Source organism: Macaca nemestrina, chromosome 13, assembly GCF_043159975.1.
Source record: "Macaca nemestrina isolate mMacNem1 chromosome 13, mMacNem.hap1, whole genome shotgun sequence".
NCBI classification, from domain to species: Eukaryota; Metazoa; Chordata; class Mammalia; order Primates; family Cercopithecidae; genus Macaca; species Macaca nemestrina.
Genome location: NC_092137.1, coordinates 65,974,849 through 65,996,929, shown reverse-complemented (window position 1 = coordinate 65,996,929; position 22,081 = coordinate 65,974,849). Strand labels below are relative to the sequence as shown.

The window sequence follows — 22,081 nt, the reverse complement described above, 5'->3', positions numbered from 1 at the left end:
GAGAGAGGAGAGGAGGGCCTGCATGACTGAGGGAGAGCTGGCCTGGCACCCTCTTAAGGGACTTTGTCTAAGATGGCCTCCTGGGGGCCACTGGGACACAACAGAGTCTCCCTGTGTGAGTCGTCAGATCACTGGAAAACCAAAGAAACTGCAGAGAAGAGACTCCCAGAGAGGAAAGGCAATCTCCGAAGAATACACAAATTTTTGCTTCTGTCCCCAAAGCAAATCAACTTCAAACTTCTCCCACAGCCAGAATAAGCCATGTCAGGTGGCACTGATGCCAGTCACAGGAGACTCTCCCAGCCATTAGTTGTCCTCCCCTCCCGCCCACCCCAACCTCAGAGCAGTCAGCAACATCGGTGAGCAAGCTGGCTAGGAGGAAAACACTCGTAAGGTCAGGTGAGAAGTCAAGGCTTCTCAAGCCTTCCTCCCTAACTCAGAATTGTAGGCCAGAGAAAGAGACCAGGAGAGCTTTTCATTTTAAATAAAATTGGAATTTTTCATGATTTATCTAGAATTGCACATTTCATTTCTGTGGTTCTCAACCCTGGCTATCCATCTGGAATTCCTGGGAAGGTTTAAAAATACTGCCGGGCGCAGTGGCTCAAGCCTGTAATCCCAGCACTTTGGGAGGCTGAGACGGGCGGATCACGAGGTCAGGAGATCGAGACCATCCTGGCTAACACGGTGAAACCCCGTCTCTACTAAAAAAATACAAAAAACTAGCCGGGCGAGGTGGTGGGCGCCTGTAGTCCCAGCTACTCAGGAGGCTGAGGCAGGAGAATGGCGTAAACCCGGGAAGCGGAGCTTGCAGTGAGCTGAGATCCGGCCACAGCACTCCAGCCTGGGTGACAGAGCAAGACTCCGTCTCAAAAAAAAAAGAAAAAAAAAAAAAAATACTGATGTCTGGGCTTCATCCTCAAAGATTTTTTTTTTTTTTTCATCACCAAAGATTCTTATTTCACTAGTCTTGGGGGTAGCCTGGGCATCAATATTTTTTAAGAGCTGCCCGGGCAATTCTGATGGGCTGGGTTGAAAACCACTGTGATAATATTGAATTAAGAACATTTTTGCAAACAAAAGATCCTGGAGTAGCCAGAAAAGTGATGGAACTTGCTCTAGATCCGACCCAAGGAATGGAGAGCTAACCCCACAGTCCAGGCTTAGACGGAAAGGATGACAACATTTTACAACTGCATCTGCAGGAGTCCTCACTTTCAATCTAACAGTTATATAAATCCTACTTCTTCAAAATCAGAAGCCTCTTCAGGGCAAAGGCCATGACAGGATTCTATGGACTTGCTACATTCATGGCAAGAGTTTAGTATATGCTTGTTGTTCTGTTGTTAATCTCTGACCTCCATGCTGGGATAAATCAAAGTGTCCTTTCTGATGCACTAAAGGCAAACTAAGGTGACTCCAAGAGAACCTTACATTGTCCCACATTTAAGCAAATTGTTGTCGCACTAATATAAGGAAAGGTCTTCCAGAAGGCTAAAATCACCAACATTGCATTGCAGATTTAAGGAGTAGGCTTAGTGTCTGGGAATGCTTGAAACCTACCTGGTTTAGTGAAGCTGATCCGGTTGATTAAGTCAGAACTTACCCCTCCATCTCTGTCTCATTCCCACATCTCCTAACCTGATGCAGAGGACAGTCTTACTGTTCACACCATCACCACGACCACCATCCTCAGTCACGGGGAATCCTGCCCCACTAAAACAGTCAAGGCACAATGACAGAATGCAGGAAAAAGCCAAAAACTTGAAAAACCACGAGCTGACCTCCAGGAATAGCTTTAGTCAGCCAACCCAAAAATGTCACATCCCAAAGTAGAGGCCTCCAGCATCAGGATTCCACCAGAAATGCTTCTCGAAATGTTCCTGATTCCCCCAAGCTCATGTTTATTGTACAACTCCATCAAACAGACAGGGGCTGATTGCCTAATGCATCGTGCACCAAGACTCGACACTTGAGAAATCACCTTTTCCTGTGGGTGGATCCTGAAGCTTGGTATCAAGACAGCCTCCTTTCCATAACCTAAAAAGGAAAAGCAAATACTTTGAAGTATGTGCTAGTATGAGAACTGGCCTTCTCCATCACTACCTGCTGTCTTTTGTCTGATTCAAGGACTTTTTTTTACCTAGAAATAAAATGGACTCCACCATGAGCCCAAACCCAGACAGAAGTCTGCTTAAACTGCATTTGGTGAAAAGAGGCTTCTAATCCCAACATATTTTTCTAGACTTTTTCTAGCAGAGAGAAGCCCCCACATGAAAGGTAAGTTCAACCAGAGATGAAGTCCCTTGTTCATTCAGACACAAAAAGCTTCACCCTGTTGCCCTCCCCCTGCAACACTATGTCATCCTCAGGAAAGTCAGTTAACTTCTAGAGGGATCCATTTTAAAAGCTCCCCCAGATACTTGCAGTGCTGTCTGCAACGTCCATATTTTACCCTTTAGAAGCCCCACCTGCCGTGCGTTCTATCCTGGGTATTCCAACAGCACCAAGCCATGAGCCCCCCGTCTTTGGTTTTAATCAGGTATTAAACACTGAAACGTTAGATAAGCGAAGCATTTGATGATGACGATAACGAGTGGCCCATTAAAGGTAATTTTTTTTAAGTTAATGAGTTCTCCCCAAAGAACAGAGCCACGTACTGTACTGAAAAATGTCCGTAGGACATACTGCACTTTCTCGTTATTTATTTAACTTTATGTGGATGCCATAAAACTTCTTTATTTGCTTTCAGTTAGCCCATAGGTTTTGACAAGATAAATTTTTATTTAGGTCTTTGCCCAGCTACAATCAGAAACAGGAGACTCACTTTCCAAAGCCAGGCTGATAGATGGATTAATCAAAGTACTCCCCACCCTCCTTTCCTTCTGGCAACCACAGGGATCCACAGACGGAGTTTTTCCTTAATTAAAGAAACTCAGCAACAAGGTGATTTATCGATGATGAATCTGGCAGGCCTTTTCATTGTGCGGTTACTTTTGGCCACTGTTTGAAATTTACCAACATAAATAAAGCCTCTCCATGACTAAACAAAGTTAAAGTAGCAATAAATTGAGCCTGCCATGTACTCTGGGCTAGATCTGAAGTCAACATAAATACCAGAATGCTTTGGCTGTGCACGCTTGACACGATGACATCATGCACTTCCCAACAGATACAGCCCAGCCCAAGCCAAAGCGAAAGCCTAATACAATTCCCCTAAATGAATCAAATTGCAGTGGTCTAGACTCGGCTGCGCTGAGTATTCAACTTCCTTGTTCTCCGCTGTCGAGCGGTCGCATTAAAAAATAATCTATATGCTAATCTAAATTTTGCTTTTTCTGCATGATTAAATTTTGGCAGGAGTAAATCTCTGTTATTCTCACTCCCCAGGAATGTTTGGAAAGTTACTAAAAATTCAGGATTTATCAGCTTAAGGTCCACCTGCTGTGATGGGATCCTGTAGCCGGCCTGCTGCTACCCTCAGCGGGAGACAGGACACTGAGTGTTCATACAGGAAGAGGGGGTGAAACTCTGCTCACTTCACAGAATGGCTCAACACTGGCTTCCCTCCCAAGGGACTTGCTCTGCCCACATCTAGCAACAGGCTGTCATGCAAGCCTTCACGAAACAAGAAAGTCAGCTAAACAGGGGCTCAACGCCCCCCAGCCCTGTTACTACTAAGAGATGAAAGGGGGGAAGAAACCTTTCAGAACGCACATGCAGGACAGCGAATTAAAAATGGAGAAAATCTAATAACTAATTGGTGAAACCATAAAAGCTGCCATAAAAGACATTTTCCTTAAACTACTTTACACAGGGCTGTATAATTTTATGTCACTTTTTATTTATGTTGCCGTAATGAAAGCTGCTCTGGGAGCTGAGGAGCTTGGGAAGAAAGAAATTGAACTACTTTTAAAAAGGAGGGGAGAAGTCCATTTACAGGGCTTCGAACAAGATTCCTTTTGAAATATAGTGGGATTGGGGAGGAGAACCTATTTACTTCTAAAAGCCTCCAAGCAAAAATGTTTGCAACGAATAACTTTCTTCCACCACTATTCTCTCTACCCCGAAGGACTTAATTACTTAACATTCATAAAGTGGGTTTGATAGTATTTCACAAAACAAGGGCTGGGCATGGTGGCCCATGCCTGTAATCCCAGCACTTTGGGAGGCCAAAGCAGGCAGATCACTTGAGGTCAGGAATTTGAAACCAGCCTGGCCAACATGGCCAAACCCCGAATTCACTAAAAATACAAAAATTAGCCAGGCGTGGTGGTGCACGCCTGTAGTCCCAGATATTCAGGAAGCTGAGGCATAAGAATTGCTTAAAACTGGGAGGTGGAGCCTGCAGTGAGCCAAGATTGCACCACTGCACTCCAGCCTGGGTGACAGAGTAAGACCCTGTCTCAAAAAAATAAAATAAAATAAATTGAATAAATATAGTATTTCACAAAACTAGGATGTGAGCTAGATAGACCAATGCTATTTAGACTCATCTGTGAAATCAGGCTTTTCTTGTGTACAACAGATAAAGAAGCAAGCTCTGAGCATCTAAAAGGATTCCTATAAAAATGAACCCCACTTTGGCAAGATATGGAGGCATTTACAAAGCTCCATAGGACATTACAATGCCATATTCAAGGATTCTAGATAGGTGCTGTTTATTATGACCCAGCAGATCAGACAAGTTCTTTTCCCTTATTTGTATATGATGATTCAGGGAATGTTACACCATTGAGAAAAACAGAATAAGGTGCAATATAGAAAACCTTGAATAAATTATAAATAAGAGAAATTTAGAATAGTATATGTTCCCATGGAGAGGTATGAGGGGGCTTTTGGGGTGCTGACGATGTTCTGTTTCTTAATCTGGGGCCAGTTGCTAGAGTGTATTGGGTTTGTTAAAACTCACTGTATGCTTATTATATGTGCTGTCTTATCTATGCACATTATACTTTAATACAAAGCTTTTTAAAGTGACATATGTTCAGATGAATCCCTTTAAAAAGCTGCAAAGAGTGAGTAACATGCATACAAAAACACAGAAGTGTGCTATGATTTTCCCAGAGAAAATGTAGATCACCCCTTAAAATGCAGGGGCCCTCTGAACTCTGGCTAACTTTCAAAGCAAGATGAGGTTGTTTTTAGAAACAATTTCCCTTCTATTAACAATGAAATCCAATTCAGCCTCGAATATTAGAAAGTGAAACATATATACAACTCCGAGGGACTGTTGAAGTATCAAACAGATAGGGCATTATTTAGGGAGGCTCAACAGTCAAGGCCACTTTACACCATTACGGACCAGACTAAACAAACCTGACCCGCAGGGTGACCCTCCCAGGATCCCAAAAGATTGGAAACTCCGAAAAGGCAGCCCTGACCAGACTTTACAGCCTGGTAATGGCATGCAAACGACACTCCGTCTCTGTCACGCAGCCAAAGGTTGGTGTTGTATATGAGAGCAATTTCCTCAAGAATTCAGAGGAAAATGTGATACTTTCCCTTTTATGTATGGGACTCATACCAGCAAGTGGATTTACTCGTCGGGGACACCCAAACCTCCTGATGAATGCCCCATCATATCATTCCGCCCAATCAGTGGGTGGTGGCAGGGATGTCAGATGCAGGAGAAGGGGAGAACCCACTCGTGCAGAACAGGAAAAGCCTCATTTGCAGGATGTTTTAAATGCTGAAACCATGTGTAGGGAAACACCATTGAGATTCACAGTCTTCCCTGGGAGGCAGGTTTCTCTGTGTGTGTGTGTATGTGTGTGTTTGTGTGTCCCCCTCGCTGTCCTCAACACAGGCAATTCTTGCTGGCTTGGCTCCGAGCACCGAGGTCCAGCCTGCGTTTGTAATTCATTCTTGTTCACCTAGAAAATGTTGGCAGTGGGTGGCCCTGAGTCCAGCTTCATCAAGGGCCTGTTTTCACATGTTCCTCTGTCTTGTGGGGAACTAGTTCCCCCACACAGCCCTCAACAAGCAGTTGGCTGGGGAAAAGAATGTGTTTGCTGGGGGGCGGGGGGGAGGCTGCAGAGGGGGTGGGTGGTGAGCTGGGAGGGAAAAAAGGCAGGGGAAGAAAAGGAAAATACAGAAAAAACAGAAGCTACGACCATATGCTCTGATGAGGAGGATAAACTTTGGGGACAACTTCAAATTCAAGGATCACTATGATTTATCCAGAAACTTACTTTCCTCACTTTTTCCCCACAGAACAGGTCCGGAGCCTGGATCCTCATTACACATCTCGAACTGCTCCTTAGAGCCCTCTCGAGCCTGTAGAGAAGGCAGTGTGTCCCAGCCTCCGGACTTTCAGAACATCTTCTCTGACCTACTCAAACGCAGATCCCTTTCAGGACCATCAATGACATATCCCAGGCCCTCATTCCTCTTCAAGAGCAAACTGTCTGGGGATCACAAGACAGGGACATCAACCCCATACTGGGAATTTAAAGGCCACTCACAACCTCTTTTAGAAATCCTCTTTACCCCTCTATGATAGAACACAGCATTTGGCTTTGATCCATCATATTTTTCAGATGACTGTTGGCCCCATGTAAGTTCCAATGAGACATTCCTTTCAGCGTGGACCACAGCACGTTGCTGGCATTCCACAGGACAAGCCCTCGTTTTCAGGTGGATCACAAGCTCTGTGCTGGAGGTGGCAAATGCATATTATGTGTGTTGGGAAGCATGTGCATCTTGACTTTTTCCTTCCTTAAAACAATGATCCTGCTTTCAAAAGATAAAAAGAAAGTCAAGGTGGCTACCGGATGAAGTGTAGACCTAGCCTGGCAGTGAAGAGGAAGCAGCCATCAGAAACACCTGCAGAACAGTGGTGTCCTCTCTGCCCTGGACAGAGAGGAGGGCACTGGCTCAAAGTAGCCCAGGCATTAAACACACAGCCTAGGCTCAAGATAACCAAGGCCTCCCATGGGGCAGAGCCACCAGGAAGCTGGGAGCTTCATTCACCTCCCAAAACGGAGAGCAAGTTCCTTCCTAAGCACCAACAAGCTTGAGCAGTTCCCTGCACCAGTTTCTGTATCCATCCCACCAGAAACCAGACACGAGGCAGGGAGGCCCAACCACCAGCCCAGGGGCCCCGTATCCTGCCGCCAGTCATCTCCCCTTTCATCTCTGTGAGAGTCACCTCCCAGGTGACCCCTGGCCCCACTCAAGTTTAAACGAGGCGAGGTGTTACTTTCAGCCCATACCCACAGCACATTTCGGTCCTCCTGTTCAAGGGGCCTCAGCCTCCACCCCCTACCTTCCTCTGCCCTTTAATCCCCTCTTGGGGAATTCAGTTATGCATATAGCTTGAAATGGGGACCACAGGCTGGGCCTCTACAAGCTGCTAATTGAAAACCTTGTCAGAAGTGGGAGGAAGAGGCAGAGGGGGAAAAACAACAACCCTTGACAGGACCCCACTCTCATGTTATGAACAGCAGCACGCCCTCCCAGAAGGGCGGTCCCTGCTCCACCTCGGCTGCATGGGAGGCCTTCCTCCCGGGCTTGAGGACTGAGTCTGTGGTAGACGCTGCCTACCACATCGGAAAGGATGCAGCTAAGGGGCCTCCAGCCCCTGCCTGACCCTGGGGCTGCCTTGCTCTCTGAGCATGCTGTTCCTGCTGCTTCTGGGGACAGGCTGCCTGGGTCAAGGCCTGGCTCCACTACTCTCAGCTGTGTGATCTTGGGCAAGCGACTCAACCTTTCTGAGCCTCAGTTTCTTCCCCTATGAAATGTGGATGAGAATTGTACCTATTTCAGAGGGTCATTGTGAGGATTAAATGCAATTATACATATAAACACTTCATACAGTGCCTGATACAGTATTCATAACTTTTAATGTTTTATTCTTGTTTATAACAATGAGAATTCTTGATCTTACCAAATTGGAGAACAGCCGGGGAGAGGGAGCTGAGGTTGTCATTCTATTTCCATTTCATAAGTAAATCTGGTACCAGATTTACCTGGTACCGTAACTAAATCTGGAAGCCTTTAAATGAAAACAGACAAGGATGCATGTTTGTGTGAAGGTGGGGAGAGGAGGGTGGTAAGACTTCAGTGGAGGGAAGAATACAAAGAGAATAGGGGAAGGAAAACAATGAATCAGCCAAGGTTTTTCAATCATCTATTGTATAACAGGCACATTTTCAGTGCTTTCATGACATGTCTGCACAATGCTATAAGGTAGTTATGATCACTCCTATTTTCCACTAAAAATTTGAGGCTCAGAAAATGCTTGGCTCCTAAATGTGGCACTGAATTGGCTTTGAATCCCAAAACCCCTATCCAGGCTCCACCTCCCACATGCTGTGCAATGGGGGCTCCTTCCTGCCTTTTAAAAGGGGCAAGAAATCCTCAGATGGTGGCATTTATCCAGTTTTCCGGAATTAGACACGTTTTTCTAATACTACATTTACAGAAGGTTCAGATTGGAATATGGGCACCTCTGGTGTGAAAGGTCTTGATCACCTTTTTTTTTTTTTTTTTTTTTTTTTGAGACAGGGTCTCCCTCTGTTGCCCAGGCTGGAGTGGGCTCACTGCAACCTCCGTCTCCTGGGTTCAAGTGATTCTCCTACCTCAGCCTCCCCAGTAGCTGGGATTACAGGCATGCACCACCACAGCCCAGCTAATTTTTGTATTTTTAGTAGAGACAGGGTTTTATCATATTGGTCAGGCTGGTTTCGAACTTCTCACCTCAGGTGATCCACCCACTTCAGCCTCCCAAAGTGCTGGGATTACAGGCTTGAACCACCATGCCTGGCCTTGATCACCTTCTTTATTCAGAACAGAAGTTTCTAGTGCAGACTTTCATGCCAACGGTAGGTGGGAATGTGTCTGAAGCAATAAGTGGGAATACTTTAATACTTCCCTGTGAAGAGCTCTGGCTGAGGTGTTAACATCCAGGTTAAGAATATAAAAATCAAGCTAAATGAAAACACCATGATTACAATGGCGGTGACTTTATCCAAGGACCTCCAAAATCACTAGCAATTATGTGGTACGAAGCACCTACATTAGGAAAACGGCAATGATTTTGTATCTACTGATGAGGATAATGACTAATATATTCTGTCAACAGACATGACAGCTGTCTGTACATATTTGGAGGCATGTATTTTTAGAGGCTGTTACTGTATCTCCAGCTATTTTAACTACTAAATTTTGTTGACACCATGCAATCCAGTAACAAGGAGGTTTACGGGGAAAGGTTAAAATTCCTATTTCCAGCCGTTTCTCTTCCTTACATCATTTTTGTTTCATTATTCAATAGGACCCATAAATCTGCCACTCAGATCCCAGACTAAGTGACATGCTACAGGGAAATTGCTAATGTCACTAGGAAACAAAATAAAACTGAACACTGGGTTTACAGCATTCAGCCCTCAAAAGCATCATTCCTGGCCTGAGATTCATTCTAACACTCACACGCTGACCGGAGAACTTCCGTCCGATGAAGAACCTGGGCTTCATTTCCTCTGCCCCCACTCCCCATTTTCCTAATTGGGGGCTGGGAAGAGAAGGGAGGTGGAGAGATTTGCAAGATGGGCTCTAATTTTAAGACAAAAGCCATCCCATTAAATCTTAACAGATGTTTCCCAAGTTTAGAAGATTAAGAAAGATTTCAGCATCAAAAATCAAAGAAAATACTCCATGACCTTAAAAAAGGATAAAACACAAAGCTCTAACAAACCCAAAGTCCACTTTGACAGCTGTCTCTGACGGAATTGACAAGGTGCTATTGATGTTTGGATTAAACCATGCCTCTGTGATCAAGTACTCAAACATGGGATAAAAGACGAATATATTCTTTAATCCTACCCACTAATTTTGTCTAGGCCCAGAAAAGCAATGAGTACTGAACAAATGTTGAAAGTGGTTTCGCTTCTGTTTATTGACAAAGCTATTTTTATTTCATTAATTTGCCACGTATCTTATCAGCATTTAAACTAACACAAGGAAATCTATACGAGGTACTGAACTCTCCGCAAACAGATAGCTGCAACTTCCAAAGCCACTAAAGGTAAAATCAATAGAAAATGATTCTAGAAAGTGAGGAAGATGTTACAGGAAAATGTAATAGAAAAATTGTGTTCTGATTTATTTTTCATTTGTCTTTAAAAAAAAAAAAAAAAACTATAAGATAGCATTGGGAATTCTAGTTTTCAGCCTGGTGAGTTTTAAAGGAAAAGAAGAAAACCTTTTTTTTTTTTTTTTTTAAGGAAAGGGTGAAGAGGCAATTAAGTCATTAATTACTGTCTTTGTCTAGCGATGTCCAACCCATCAAACTTGGCCTCTTCTGTCTTCATCAAAGGTGCAGCTCACTCTACTTTACAATAAGTACCTCTTAATAAGACAATCTGATGTTTCAAAAGCTGCACTACGAGGAATTTAGATGAAGATAAATTAAAATAATACTTAGCAGCAGACACCAGAGTTTGACAGCCACACAGAGCCCACAATCACCCAAGGTTATCAAATGAGTAGTGAGAGGTTCAGGATACCAAGACACCACAGGGAAACAGGATGCTCTATGCCAAGGTCAAGGGGGATTGGGATTAGTTGGAGGAGAGACGAAACTGACACTAATTCTAAGAATTGAGGACTGTGATCCACACCTCACTCGAAAGGAGACAAGGAGGGACACAAGTTCTTTGTAGAAGCACCCAGCAAAAACACCAGAATATCCTAAGAAAGTAACTGAGGAGATGGGGTTCCAGGAGAAGAGTTAGATAAGCCTTAAGACCTCTTCAGTGGGAACACTATGGGCTGGCAGGTCGTGGCCCTGCCCTCCTAACTCTTCTGGGTAGCCACTTGGCTACTCTCCCCTGTATGCTCTGAGTTGCCCAGGCCCTGCACTGGCTCCTGCCTTGGAGAATCAGGCACAGTCTGGCTTCCTACAAGAGCAACACCTGACACCAGCGCTGACACCTGGTGTCTGCTGCACTGCCTCCCCGTACCCAACCCCAATCCTGCTCCATCCCTTCGACAGCGATGCTCTTCTCCCTTTGTCCTCACTTTGACTCTGACATCCTGGCACCCATCTGCTCTGCCCCCACCTGTGTTAATAGCACGGCAGGTGTTAAGAATGGGGTCCTAGGTCTGCACCACCACAGCTGGGAGGTTTTGCCTTGATAAGGAGGAGGAGGAACGACATGCAAGCTGCAAGAGAAAGATCCAACATGTATGCTCATGAACTTCAAAAGAGCACAATGTAATTACTTTTGTGGTTTCCAAAATGAAAGTTAAATTTCAAAAAAGAAAAAGAAAAAGGCCTGTCCAGTGGATGGGAATGACCTGAGGGAGATTTGCTCAGAGGGGGTCTCCATGTCTACCCCTGCAGCATACCTTCAGCCTCTTGAAGACCCCCTCTCCTAGACATATCTTCCAGGCATTGAGTGGCACCCCCATGAAAGGGCCCCTCTATTATATATATGATGAAGTACACTATTTTAGGGAGCTTAATGAGCTTCCTTGAAAGAAAAAAAAATTCTTTTAAAAAATTGACTAAGTGCCGGGCGCGGTGGCTCAAGCCTGTAATCCCAGCACTTTGGGAGGCTGAGGCGGGCGGATCACGAGGTCAGGAGATCTAGACCATCCTGGCTAACACGGTGAAACCCCGTCTCTACTAAAAAAAATACAAAAAACTAGCCAGGCAACGTGGCGGGCGCCTGTAGTCCCAGCTACTCGGGAGGCTGAGGCAAGAGAATGGCGTAAGCCTGGGAAGCGGAGCTTGCAGTGAGCTGAGATCGGGCCACTGCACTGCAGCCTGGGCGACAGAGCCAGACTCCGTCTCAAAAAAAAAAAAAAAAAAATTGACTAAGTATGGCATGCCCACAGTGTGTTTTCTCACGTCAAGTTTCCTGTTGCTGATCCGGACGGAAGCATTCATTTCACAAGACCTTGAACCAATTCCCCCCCCCATGGCAAAGAAACAAAGCCACACCATATAAGGCAGATGCACGTACACGCAAAGGATGAGCAGGAGCATACATTTTACAGCTATTTTGGAAGACTGGACCACGCTTACAAAAGATTCTCCCCTTTCGTACCAATTTCCAAACATCCAACCACATTACATTCTAAGAAATGAGAAGATTCCACTAAGAATTTGTTGACTTCGCCCCCAGGTACTCTTCCTACAAGATACTGGAATTACATAAGTACTGGTATATTCACAACAGCTTTATTTTTGTGTGTTGCTATGGAATTTCAAAAACAAGAAAACCACTGATCAGTAGTTGTGATAAAACTTTTTAGCCACAGCATTGAGAATAAGGCCTAACTATTCTATAGACACGCTTTGTTTGCTCCAACGTCAAATTAACTTCAAATACGTAACAGCACACACTGATTTGAAACGGTATGCAGTGCTGCTCAGACTGTGTTCCACGTACCTGGCATAAATCTCTCCTTCTAAAGACATTCATTTGTACAGGTGTCTCCATGGTATACGCCACCCACAAAACTAGGAACCAGAGGTGCATTCTATTGAAAAGAAAGTTGTTTCCAAGGTGGGGGGTGTGTGTTTGTGATCGGATGGGTGGCTCACTCTCATTTGTCTCTTTACACAATAGAAACAGGGACATATTTTTAGGAAAATTAGCAGCTCGTGACTACGGAGATAGTTAAAGATACAACGTGAGCCAAGGAAAATTAAGAACTACGAAGAAACTTTTTAAATGGTTGGCAAACATTGCCACATGCTGAGTGAGACAGGGCTGAACGCAGAGTGAGGCCTACACCTGTCATTTATCAACAAGCATGGATTAAATGCTTTTTCCATGATCATTCCTTTATTTAACTCTTACATAGAGCTTAGTTCTCTAAGCAGCTTATGAATATTAGCCCATGTATTCTTCCTAATAATGCTATGTGGTAGGTACGTACTATTAATATCCTCATTTTACAGAAGAGGGAAAGGAGGCACAGAGAGGTTAGTAATTTGTCCAAGGTCACACAGCTAGTAAGTAGCAGAGTCTGGGATTCAAATCTCAGCCCTCTGTCTCCCTAGTCCATACTATGCTACACTGCTTCTGACAATCATATATTCTGACCCTAATCTGGGCTCTGGTGTTACAAAACATGCTCCTTCTCTCAGGAAGCTTCTAGCCTAGAAGCCAGTTATAACACAGTGTGGTAGAGCTGTGAAAGCAGTAAGCACAGGATAGTCCTGGGAGGCCCCAGGAGAGATACCCAACCAGTCTTAGAATAGCATACGGATCTATGTGGTTACAGCATACGTAGTATGTGTGTGTATACATAGTGGGGAGTGGATGGAAGGGTTGGTAAAGACCATTAAGATCTAGACCAGGGTCCTTCAAACTCACACTCTTGACATTTGGGGCCAGATAATTCTTTGTTGTGGAGGGCTATCCTGAGGGCTGAGGAACAGCCAGCACCATCCCTGGCCTCTACCAGCTGTTGGTAGCATAACTCCCCTCCAGCATGATGACCAAAAATGTCTCTAGACATTGCCAAATGCCCCCTGGGAACAAAAATCATCCCTGGTTGAGAACCACTGGTTTAAAGGAAGTGGTATCCAATCCAGACCTGAATTATGAGTAGTCATTATAAGAGAGAAGAATTGGAAGAGAGTTCCAGGCAGAGGATACCGCACATGCTAAAGGCCCCAAAGAGAGAGCCTGGCACTTCCTGAAAACTAAAAGTAATTCAGTATGAATGGCTCTTAGAATTAGATACAGGGGATTAGAAAACCGAGTCTGAAGAGTCAAGCAGGATCATCATAAAAGCTCCATACTCTCCTTTTGGGAGTTGCTCCTAAATGCAACTGGGAGCTGTTAAAGGGAGAATGGCTTAATCAGACTTGCATTTTTTTCTTCCACACAGACAGGGAGTTAGAGACAAGACTAGAGACCAGCCAAGACACTGTTGTTTGTACTTTCTTTGCATGTTAATCATGTTTCCTTTTAAATATAAACTTATTTAAAATTAAATATGTGTTCTTCATATATAAAAAGTTCTTATGTGTCAATAAGAAAAAGATGATCACACTAATAGCAAAAGAACAAACTTCATGGAGGCAATTCACAAAGAAGTGGTACACAAGGTCAATACACTGTGAAAAACATGCTGCTTTTCTGATGCTCAAAGAAATGCTGTTTAAATTATGAAATCTCATTTTCCACCTATCATATTGGCAGTCAATTCTTAAAAATTGTAATTGCAGAGAAGCTGCGTTCTCCTAGACTGCTGGTGGGAGTTGACACTGATGCTGCTTCCCTAAAAGCAATTGAGGAAAAATAGTAATAAAACTAAGTTTTGTGAAGGACTAAATGACAAACTATTGAAATGATCTAAACATCTGATGAGAGAGTGGTTGACCACGTTTTAGAATAGTGTGTTTCCATTAGGAATACTTTTGTGGACTTCTGCTAGTTGAGATGGGAAAATATTTGATAAAAGGCAAAAAGTAAAAACATGGACAACATCCAGTGTCAGTAGACTGGATAAGTGGCCGTGTAGTGCTGGCTACAGTGTAAGAAGGCTGGCTACAACCCTGGGGTAAGTTTTTATTTTCTCATCTGTACAAGGGCTAGAATAATTGTATCTAATCATAGAGTGGTGGTAAGGATTAAATAAAAGAATGCAAAATGCTTAGCACAAAACCCAACATATGGAAAGGTCTCTATAAGTACTAACCAACATTATTATTATCAAAAACAAAAAAGCTGTATGAATAATCATCTTCATCATAATATATAATAAAAAAAGAGGGATTTCAGTTTCCAGCTACAGGAGTATAATTAATTAAACAATAACATAGCCATTAAATGACATAGTATGTAACATTTAACTTTAGTGATTGTGCTTACACAATGGAACTTTAACATATATATGTGTGTGTGTGTACATATATGTATTTTTTCATGAAAAGTATATAATGACATGGAAAAATGCCTCCGTGACCAACATGACCTGTTTTAGAAGCTTCAGATATAAAATAAGGTCACATCACTTCCAATAGGAAATTAAAATGATTCAAGCCTCCATCTCTCTGAGAAAATCTATTTCTTCTTTCTCTGGGCTCTTTCCTCCTATAGAAGGCCCTCCAATACCCAAGGGGTCAGCCTGGGTTGCTCTCATCCTGTGGTCAGATCAGAGCTCAGACAGAGGACTCTGAACCCACTCAAAGGTGAAGAACTCTATACTGAATGTCCCAAAATAATAGCATCAGACACTAAAATGATTTGGGAAAAAAACAAAAATTGAGTGAAAAATATGGTAAGTATTTCCATCATCCAAAGACGAACACAATTAACAGTTAGGGTATTTCATTCCAGAGTTCCCTTCTATGTATAAGCTCTTTTTGTCAAGTTGTTATTGTACTGTGTTTTTAAAACTGTGTCTTCCAATACCAGAAATGAGAGAAAACCCCATCTTGGCAAGGTAGGATTTGCTCAATTGACCATCCCATCCTGAGCCTCCATGAATTCTCATGAGTCCCACAATATCTGTAGCAATCATTTTCCCCTCGATCCTAACAGGCCCCATGTGGCAAAATGTGCTAAAATTAAAAATTAAAAAATTTTTAAAAGTTGAAGCGTCTCCCCCGTGGTCCTGGATCGATAGTAGCGCCGTCATGGTTACCGTCTTTTTGCACACTGCCTAGTGATCCCGCCTCTCTGGAAAGAAAGGTGCTTGTCACATGGACATCCATTTTGTCTGTGGCCCTACTGCATTTTAAAAACTAAATTTAGGAGGTATGATAAGAGTAAGCGAAGACATTATTAAAGGTATTATGCTCTTATTGTTGTTTGCTTAGAAGATACTTTATTAGCCCCCATTGCAAAATTGAGAAGACTGATCCTTGAATATCATAAAAATGGAACTAAAGTAATCTAACGGGTCAAAGCCCACTCTAAAAGAGGGAACTCAGTTACTCCATAATCTTCAGTTGTGATTGTACCTAAGCCAATTTGGTGCATAATAACTGTTAGCAATTATTATGTTCTTCCTAGTAAACATGGATGGCATCTAAGAGTTAAAAGTGGTTGGAGTCTACAGATCCCTCCCCTCACCATTTGATAACAATGTAATTAAGTCAAGGCTTAATTCTGCCACATACACATTTATTCATTTAGCAAGCAGGCCCCCAAACAATCATACAATCTAGTCTGCAAGTTTGAAGAAGTTCCAGCTTTCTGCCCTTGTAGGAAGTCTGAAGTTCACCAAAGGCAAACATAACAATCATCTAGCAGGAGGTTTCAACTGACCTTACAATTAGATTTAGGAGACCAAAATTATCTGATCAATAACTGGGCATAACGTCATTTCAGAATGAAGCCTCAGGCACCATACCTGAAAGGTATAGACTACTAGACTAGATTTCTATGGCCCATATATACAAGGGTAGAGGACCTCTGCAATATTTCTGGCCAATCAATAGATTTGAACACCACTTTTTTCACCTGTGAAAAATAACAAAGCCTCTGGTATTGGTTAGATATAAAGATAGCTAAAGTCTGTCTCTGGAGTGTGAGTTTCTGATTAGAAGCTTTCAAAACACTAAATACCTACCCCAAAAGTGTATGTTCCCTTTCAGGGCAACAGACTTCCCCTAGGATATACAGCAAAATAAATCTACACACAAACACACACACATCACATATGCCAACATGAGTTGCATTTGTACATGCACAGAATTGTGTATGTGTGTGTGTATATATATAAAAAATATATGTGTGTATAAAATATACTCTCTCTATATATATATCAGGCTGTCTGTGGCAAAGTATTTTAAAGTAAATTACAGGCAATACAACATTTTCATATTAAAAACAAAAAGGTTTTAAAATCCAGATAAAAGAAGTAGGTAGGTAGGAACAACTTAAAGATCTCATTTCATTTTTAGGGATGGGTTTTAAACTCAATTCATTTGAAATAAGTCTGAATACATTAGACACATTGGGAAATAATCCCATTATTAGTATAATCACTTACATCTGTCAAATGTGCCCTGATGTATAATATGCTTTCTTTTACTCCAGAGGACCCCAAGGAAACAAAACTTTAGATGAAATTGCGAAGGAAAGAGAAAGAATATTATTACCCAGTGTTGAATCCTGTCACAAAAAGAAATGATACCCTGAAACCACTCATAGGCCAAACAATTACGATCCCATAGGATGCATGCAATTGAGGAGAGACAAAGACGTTCAAAAGAAGAATGAAGGAGGAGCTGCCATCACTGTGGGGGAAATCAGGAGAGAGAATCTTAAGGAGTCACATTTGAGCTTGGTCTTGCAGGAGAGAAAGTTCGCCTGATTAAGACAGGGATGTCTACTTGACTCCCTTGTGTGTCGAGTGGGAAAGATAGAGCACCTCTCTCTCCGAGAAGTGAGAATTAGAGAGTATGTATTTAAAGCCTGGCACATGGTATGTATGTGCAGGAACCCACGTTATAAAATCTGAAACAGGCTGCAAAAATCTCTGGACCAAGAGTCAGAAGCCTGAATCCCAACCTGAGCTCTGTCCCCAGCTACCGGGATGACTTTATGTTCGTCTCTTCCCCTCCTTGTGTCATCATTCCTATGTGTCTACAACGAGGTCAGCAGAACTGTCCTGCCACCTCTCATGACAGGCAAGTGAAATCAAAGATCGGGAAGCACATTGAAGAGTTAAGTCCTTAGCAATGCAAGGCATTAGTTTTGTCACAAATACAGTACACTTTCCTGAGTCCAAATATGATAGGAAATCCATAAGGGTAGGGCAGGAAGGAAAGGAATCAAAAATCTGTTCTACTGCAGAGAGTAAAGAAGCCTTCCAAGGATGTCTGAGCCAAGCCTCCACCTTCAAGTCCTCTCTTCCCTGCCTCCATTTGGGATGGTGCTTTAGGCTCTTTTAACTGGACCATGAATATGTCCCTTCAAATCCAAAGCTGAACGGAAGGTTTCTCTCTGCTGAAGCTCTGGCATGAGGGTCACTCATCTCCCTTTCCCAGATAAAAGGAAAAAAAAAAAAAAAAAAAAACCAGTTCTGGGGCTGGAGTGGCTTCCCCATTCTTCTCACAGAGTCAAGGGTCATGATGAGGGCTCTCCACAGTACAGAGGCAAAGGTGGTGCCCCATGCCACTTAGTCCCTTAATCCTCACTTTAAGCCAAATTTAAAAGTCTTCAAAGTGGATCTCTGATCAGAAGGAAAATGTTTAATTGAAAAAGCTGCTTTTCAGGCACAGTTAGTTGGTGCATGCCCCATTTTAAAGCATTCCCAGACATGAGAGTCTCTTGGTCTTAAGCATCAGCATCACCAGTACTAGTTCGGGGCCCTGGCAGGTACCAAGGGCCTGACTGGCCTTGCAGCTCACTTAGAAGTAAAAAGATGCTTGAAAAGAGGAAGTTAAACCAAGTCTCAACAAAGGATCTAAAACAGGTTCCTCCTTAAGCTGGTCATTGATGGTGCAAGAGTAACAGACCACTGTTATTCTGATTGTTCACATGGACAAGAAGCATTTATTGAGCACCTTCTGTATGCTAGCAATAGACTAGTCATTGAGTCACCAAAGTTCAATTACTGATTGTTCCATGGGCAACAGACATTTATTGAGCACCTACTGTATGCTAACTAGTATAGTCACTGAGTCACCAAAGTCAGTTACTGATGGTTCACATGAGCAACAGGCATTTATTGAGCACCTACTGTATGCTAACTAGTATAGTCACTGAGTCACCAAAGTCAGTTGCTGATGGTTCACATGGGCAACAGGCATTTATGGAGCACCTACTGTATGCTAACTAGTATAGTCACTGAGTCACCAAAGTCAGTTACTGATTGTTCACATGGGCAACAGACATTTATTGAGCACCTACTGTATGCTAACTAGTATAGTCACTGGGTCACCAAAGTCAGTTACTGATTGTTCACATGGGCAACAGGCATTTATTGAGCACCTACTGTATGCTAACTAGTACAGTCACTGAGTCACCAAAGTCAGTTACTGATTGTTCACATGGGCAACAGGCATTTATTGAGCACCTACTGTATGCTAGCACTAGAATAGTCACTGAGTCATCAAAGATGAATAAAATGTGGTCACAGCCCTCAGAATTCAGGACCTAGTAAGGAAGACAGGGAAGTAAACAGAAGATAACAATGCCTTCCACTAAGGTTTCAAGAGAGTACATGGGCTCAACTATCTGACCTTGTGGGTGGTGCAGAGGGATAGACCAGGCTGCCCACAGCAGGGCTTCCAGATCATCATCTAAATCTCTTGGAGTTCTTGTTAAATGAAGATTCCTGGCTCAGTAAGTCTGAGGTAGGCCTGGAATTCTGCACATCCAACAAGCTTCCAGGAGATGCTAAGATGCTGCTGATACACAGGCCACCCTTCGAGTAGGAAAGGTCTTAGAGGACGTGATACCTGAGCTGACTCTTGAAGGATGACTAGAAGTCAGGGTAAGAGGAAGTTGGGGTTGGGGAGCAGCCTCCTTACCCAGGTACAAAGGGGAGTATGTAGAGAGTTCAGGGAAGCACGGGTGCTTCCATTGGTTGGAGTGGGAAGTTGTGGGCAATGCTGGGGAGGAGGACAAGGACAAAGGCACACAGGGCCTTGTATGTCCTGTGATGGCATTTAGATTCATTCAAAAGACAGCAGGGACCATCAAAAGACTTTTGAGCTGGGAACTGATATATTATGTTCAGGCAGCATTTTTTAAAGCTCGGTCAGCCAAAAGTATAGGAAATAGATGAGCAGCAATTAAGATGGGAGAGAAAGAGGCCAGTAAGGAGGCTATTGTTGCAGTACAAACAGATAAGTAAATGGAATCAGGAGGTATCAAGTAGACGCCATCAACGGGTGTCCTTTCCCCATAGCTTCAAATTTGCCTTCCCAAAAGTTCATTCACTTTGGTTAAGAGCTCTTCAGTGCCCTCAATACAATTTTGAAAGCTTTTAATATGGTTTTCGAAACATGCTCCAACCAGTTTTAGCCCATCTCTCTACTGGATCCCCACTGTAACCCAACGTGACCACCTGGCTGCTGCCCTCCTGCTGATGTTACCTTCCAGGCCAGGCTCCACCTCCACGCTTACTGTTCAAGTCACTGTTCAAGTCACCCAAGTGTCCCCAGTGCCTCTCTGCCTGCCCACGTTTCACTGTGCTGCTCGGCTCCACAGTTGACAACCACATTGGCAAAGCTTCCCCAGACCATCCCAGCCCCATTGATCTGTGTAATGTACTGTCTGTTTCATTCTATTTGCACTTGGTCCCAGAGGACCCCATGCTTTTAAATGCCTTTTTTATTTCCTTTTGCTTTTCATAAAATACTTCATCTTTCAGAAGTGTACCTATGGCATATATGTGTAAATTAGATATGAATAATAAAAGGAAGCCAGGTGCAGTGGCTCACCCCTGTAATCCCAGCACCTCGGGAGGCTGAGGCGGGACCATCGCTTAAGCCTAGGAGTTTGATACCAGCCTGAGCAACTAGCAAAACCCCATCTCTACAAAAAATACAAAAAAAAAAAAAAAATAGCTGGGTGTGGTGACACACACCTATAATCCCAGCTACTCGGGAGGCTGAGGCAGGAGGATCACTTGAACTCAAGAAGTCAAGGCTGCAGTGAGCTGAGATCATACCACTGAATTCCAGCCTGGGTGACAGAGCAAGACCCTGTCTCAAAAAATAAAAATAAAGAATAAAAGAAAACCTGAGCACCTTCCTTTTGGGTTCAGAAACAGGCGTTACCAAGATATTTGAGGCTCCTGTGTGCCCCTTCTTGGGGGCCTCTCCTAACAACATAACCTAAAATAAGACCTGAGAAACAAGAGCAGTCTTCTACATCTTTTGTTTCTTCCAAAGCTCTTGTCACAACACTTTTTTTTTTTTTTTTTTTTTTTGGAAGAGACAGAGTCTCACTCTGTCACCCAGGCTGGAGTGCAGTGGCATGATCTCGGCTCACTGCAACCTCCACCTCCCAGGTTCAAGACATTCTCCTGCCTCAGCCTCCTGAGTAGCTGGGATTACAGGCATGAGCCACCACACCCAGCTAATTTTTGTTTTTTCAGTAGAGACAGGGTTTCACCATGTTGACTAGGCTGGTCTCAAACTCCTGACTTCATGTGATCTGCCTGCCTTGGCCTCCCAAAGTGCTGAGATTACAGGCATGAGGCACCGTGCCTGGCCAGCACTTTCTATACTAAAAATCTGGGCATGCAACCAGCCAGTATGAGTGTATTTGTGGGAAAGTGAGAGAGAGTATTTTAAATCAGATCTGCCTAGAATAATCCAGAGCATGGTATCACTATCACCCTCAGCATTTAGCAGACTATCCACCACCAGGCAGGCCCTCAGTGAATATTTCAATTGAATCCTGCTTTCTCTCCATCTAGCAGATGTAATGTAGATTCTAGCCAGATATAAAACCACTGCCCTCAGCAAGTGCTTTCCAAAGTAATGCCCAACTCGCACCCAAGTGTGCATTTATATCCATTGGGGTGTGGGAAAAAATATTAGAACTTGTTTACACTTAATTTTCTCATTCTTTTAAATGTTCTAATTTTTTGTATAGATCTCATGGTGGTTACAGCATTTGTATGTATATTTGTAATATATACTCCACAGTATAACATACTACATAGTGTAGGAGGTCCAGTATGGAGCCTAGCAGCATGGCAGTGATGGTACCAAGGCATCATACTGATGGCTAACTAGCGTGGACAGCAAGAAAGAAAAAGGGAAGATCCAAAGTGGGGTCTTACCTGTCAGCTCCTAGAACTCATTCATTCATTCATTCATTCATTCATTCATTCATCCATCCATTCATTGACCCATCCAAAAAAAATTTTTATTGATCTCCTTGTGTATACCAGGCTCTACTGCCCAAACTACATCAGGCAGACGTGGTGTAGAAAGCATCTTTCAGAGGTTTGCCATGCTTGTCCTGTCTCACTACCCACAGGACTCAGGCAGCCAGAGTATAACACCAGGTGCTTCTCCCATGCCCAGAGTGAGCAACATACATCCAAATACATACCCCCTCCTAAGAGGACAAAGACGAAAGAGGTCAGCCAGACCCGGGCTGCTAATCCTGGTCACAAATGTGTGTTTGTTCAC

At 43.3% G+C, this 22,081-nt stretch overlaps 1 pseudogene; it reads right to left on the bottom strand.

Moving 5' to 3' along the window:
• The window catches only part of LOC105465164 (keratin, type I cytoskeletal 18 pseudogene), a 116,575-nt pseudogene that overhangs the window by 1,860 nt on the left and 92,634 nt on the right, over nt 1–22,081 (bottom strand).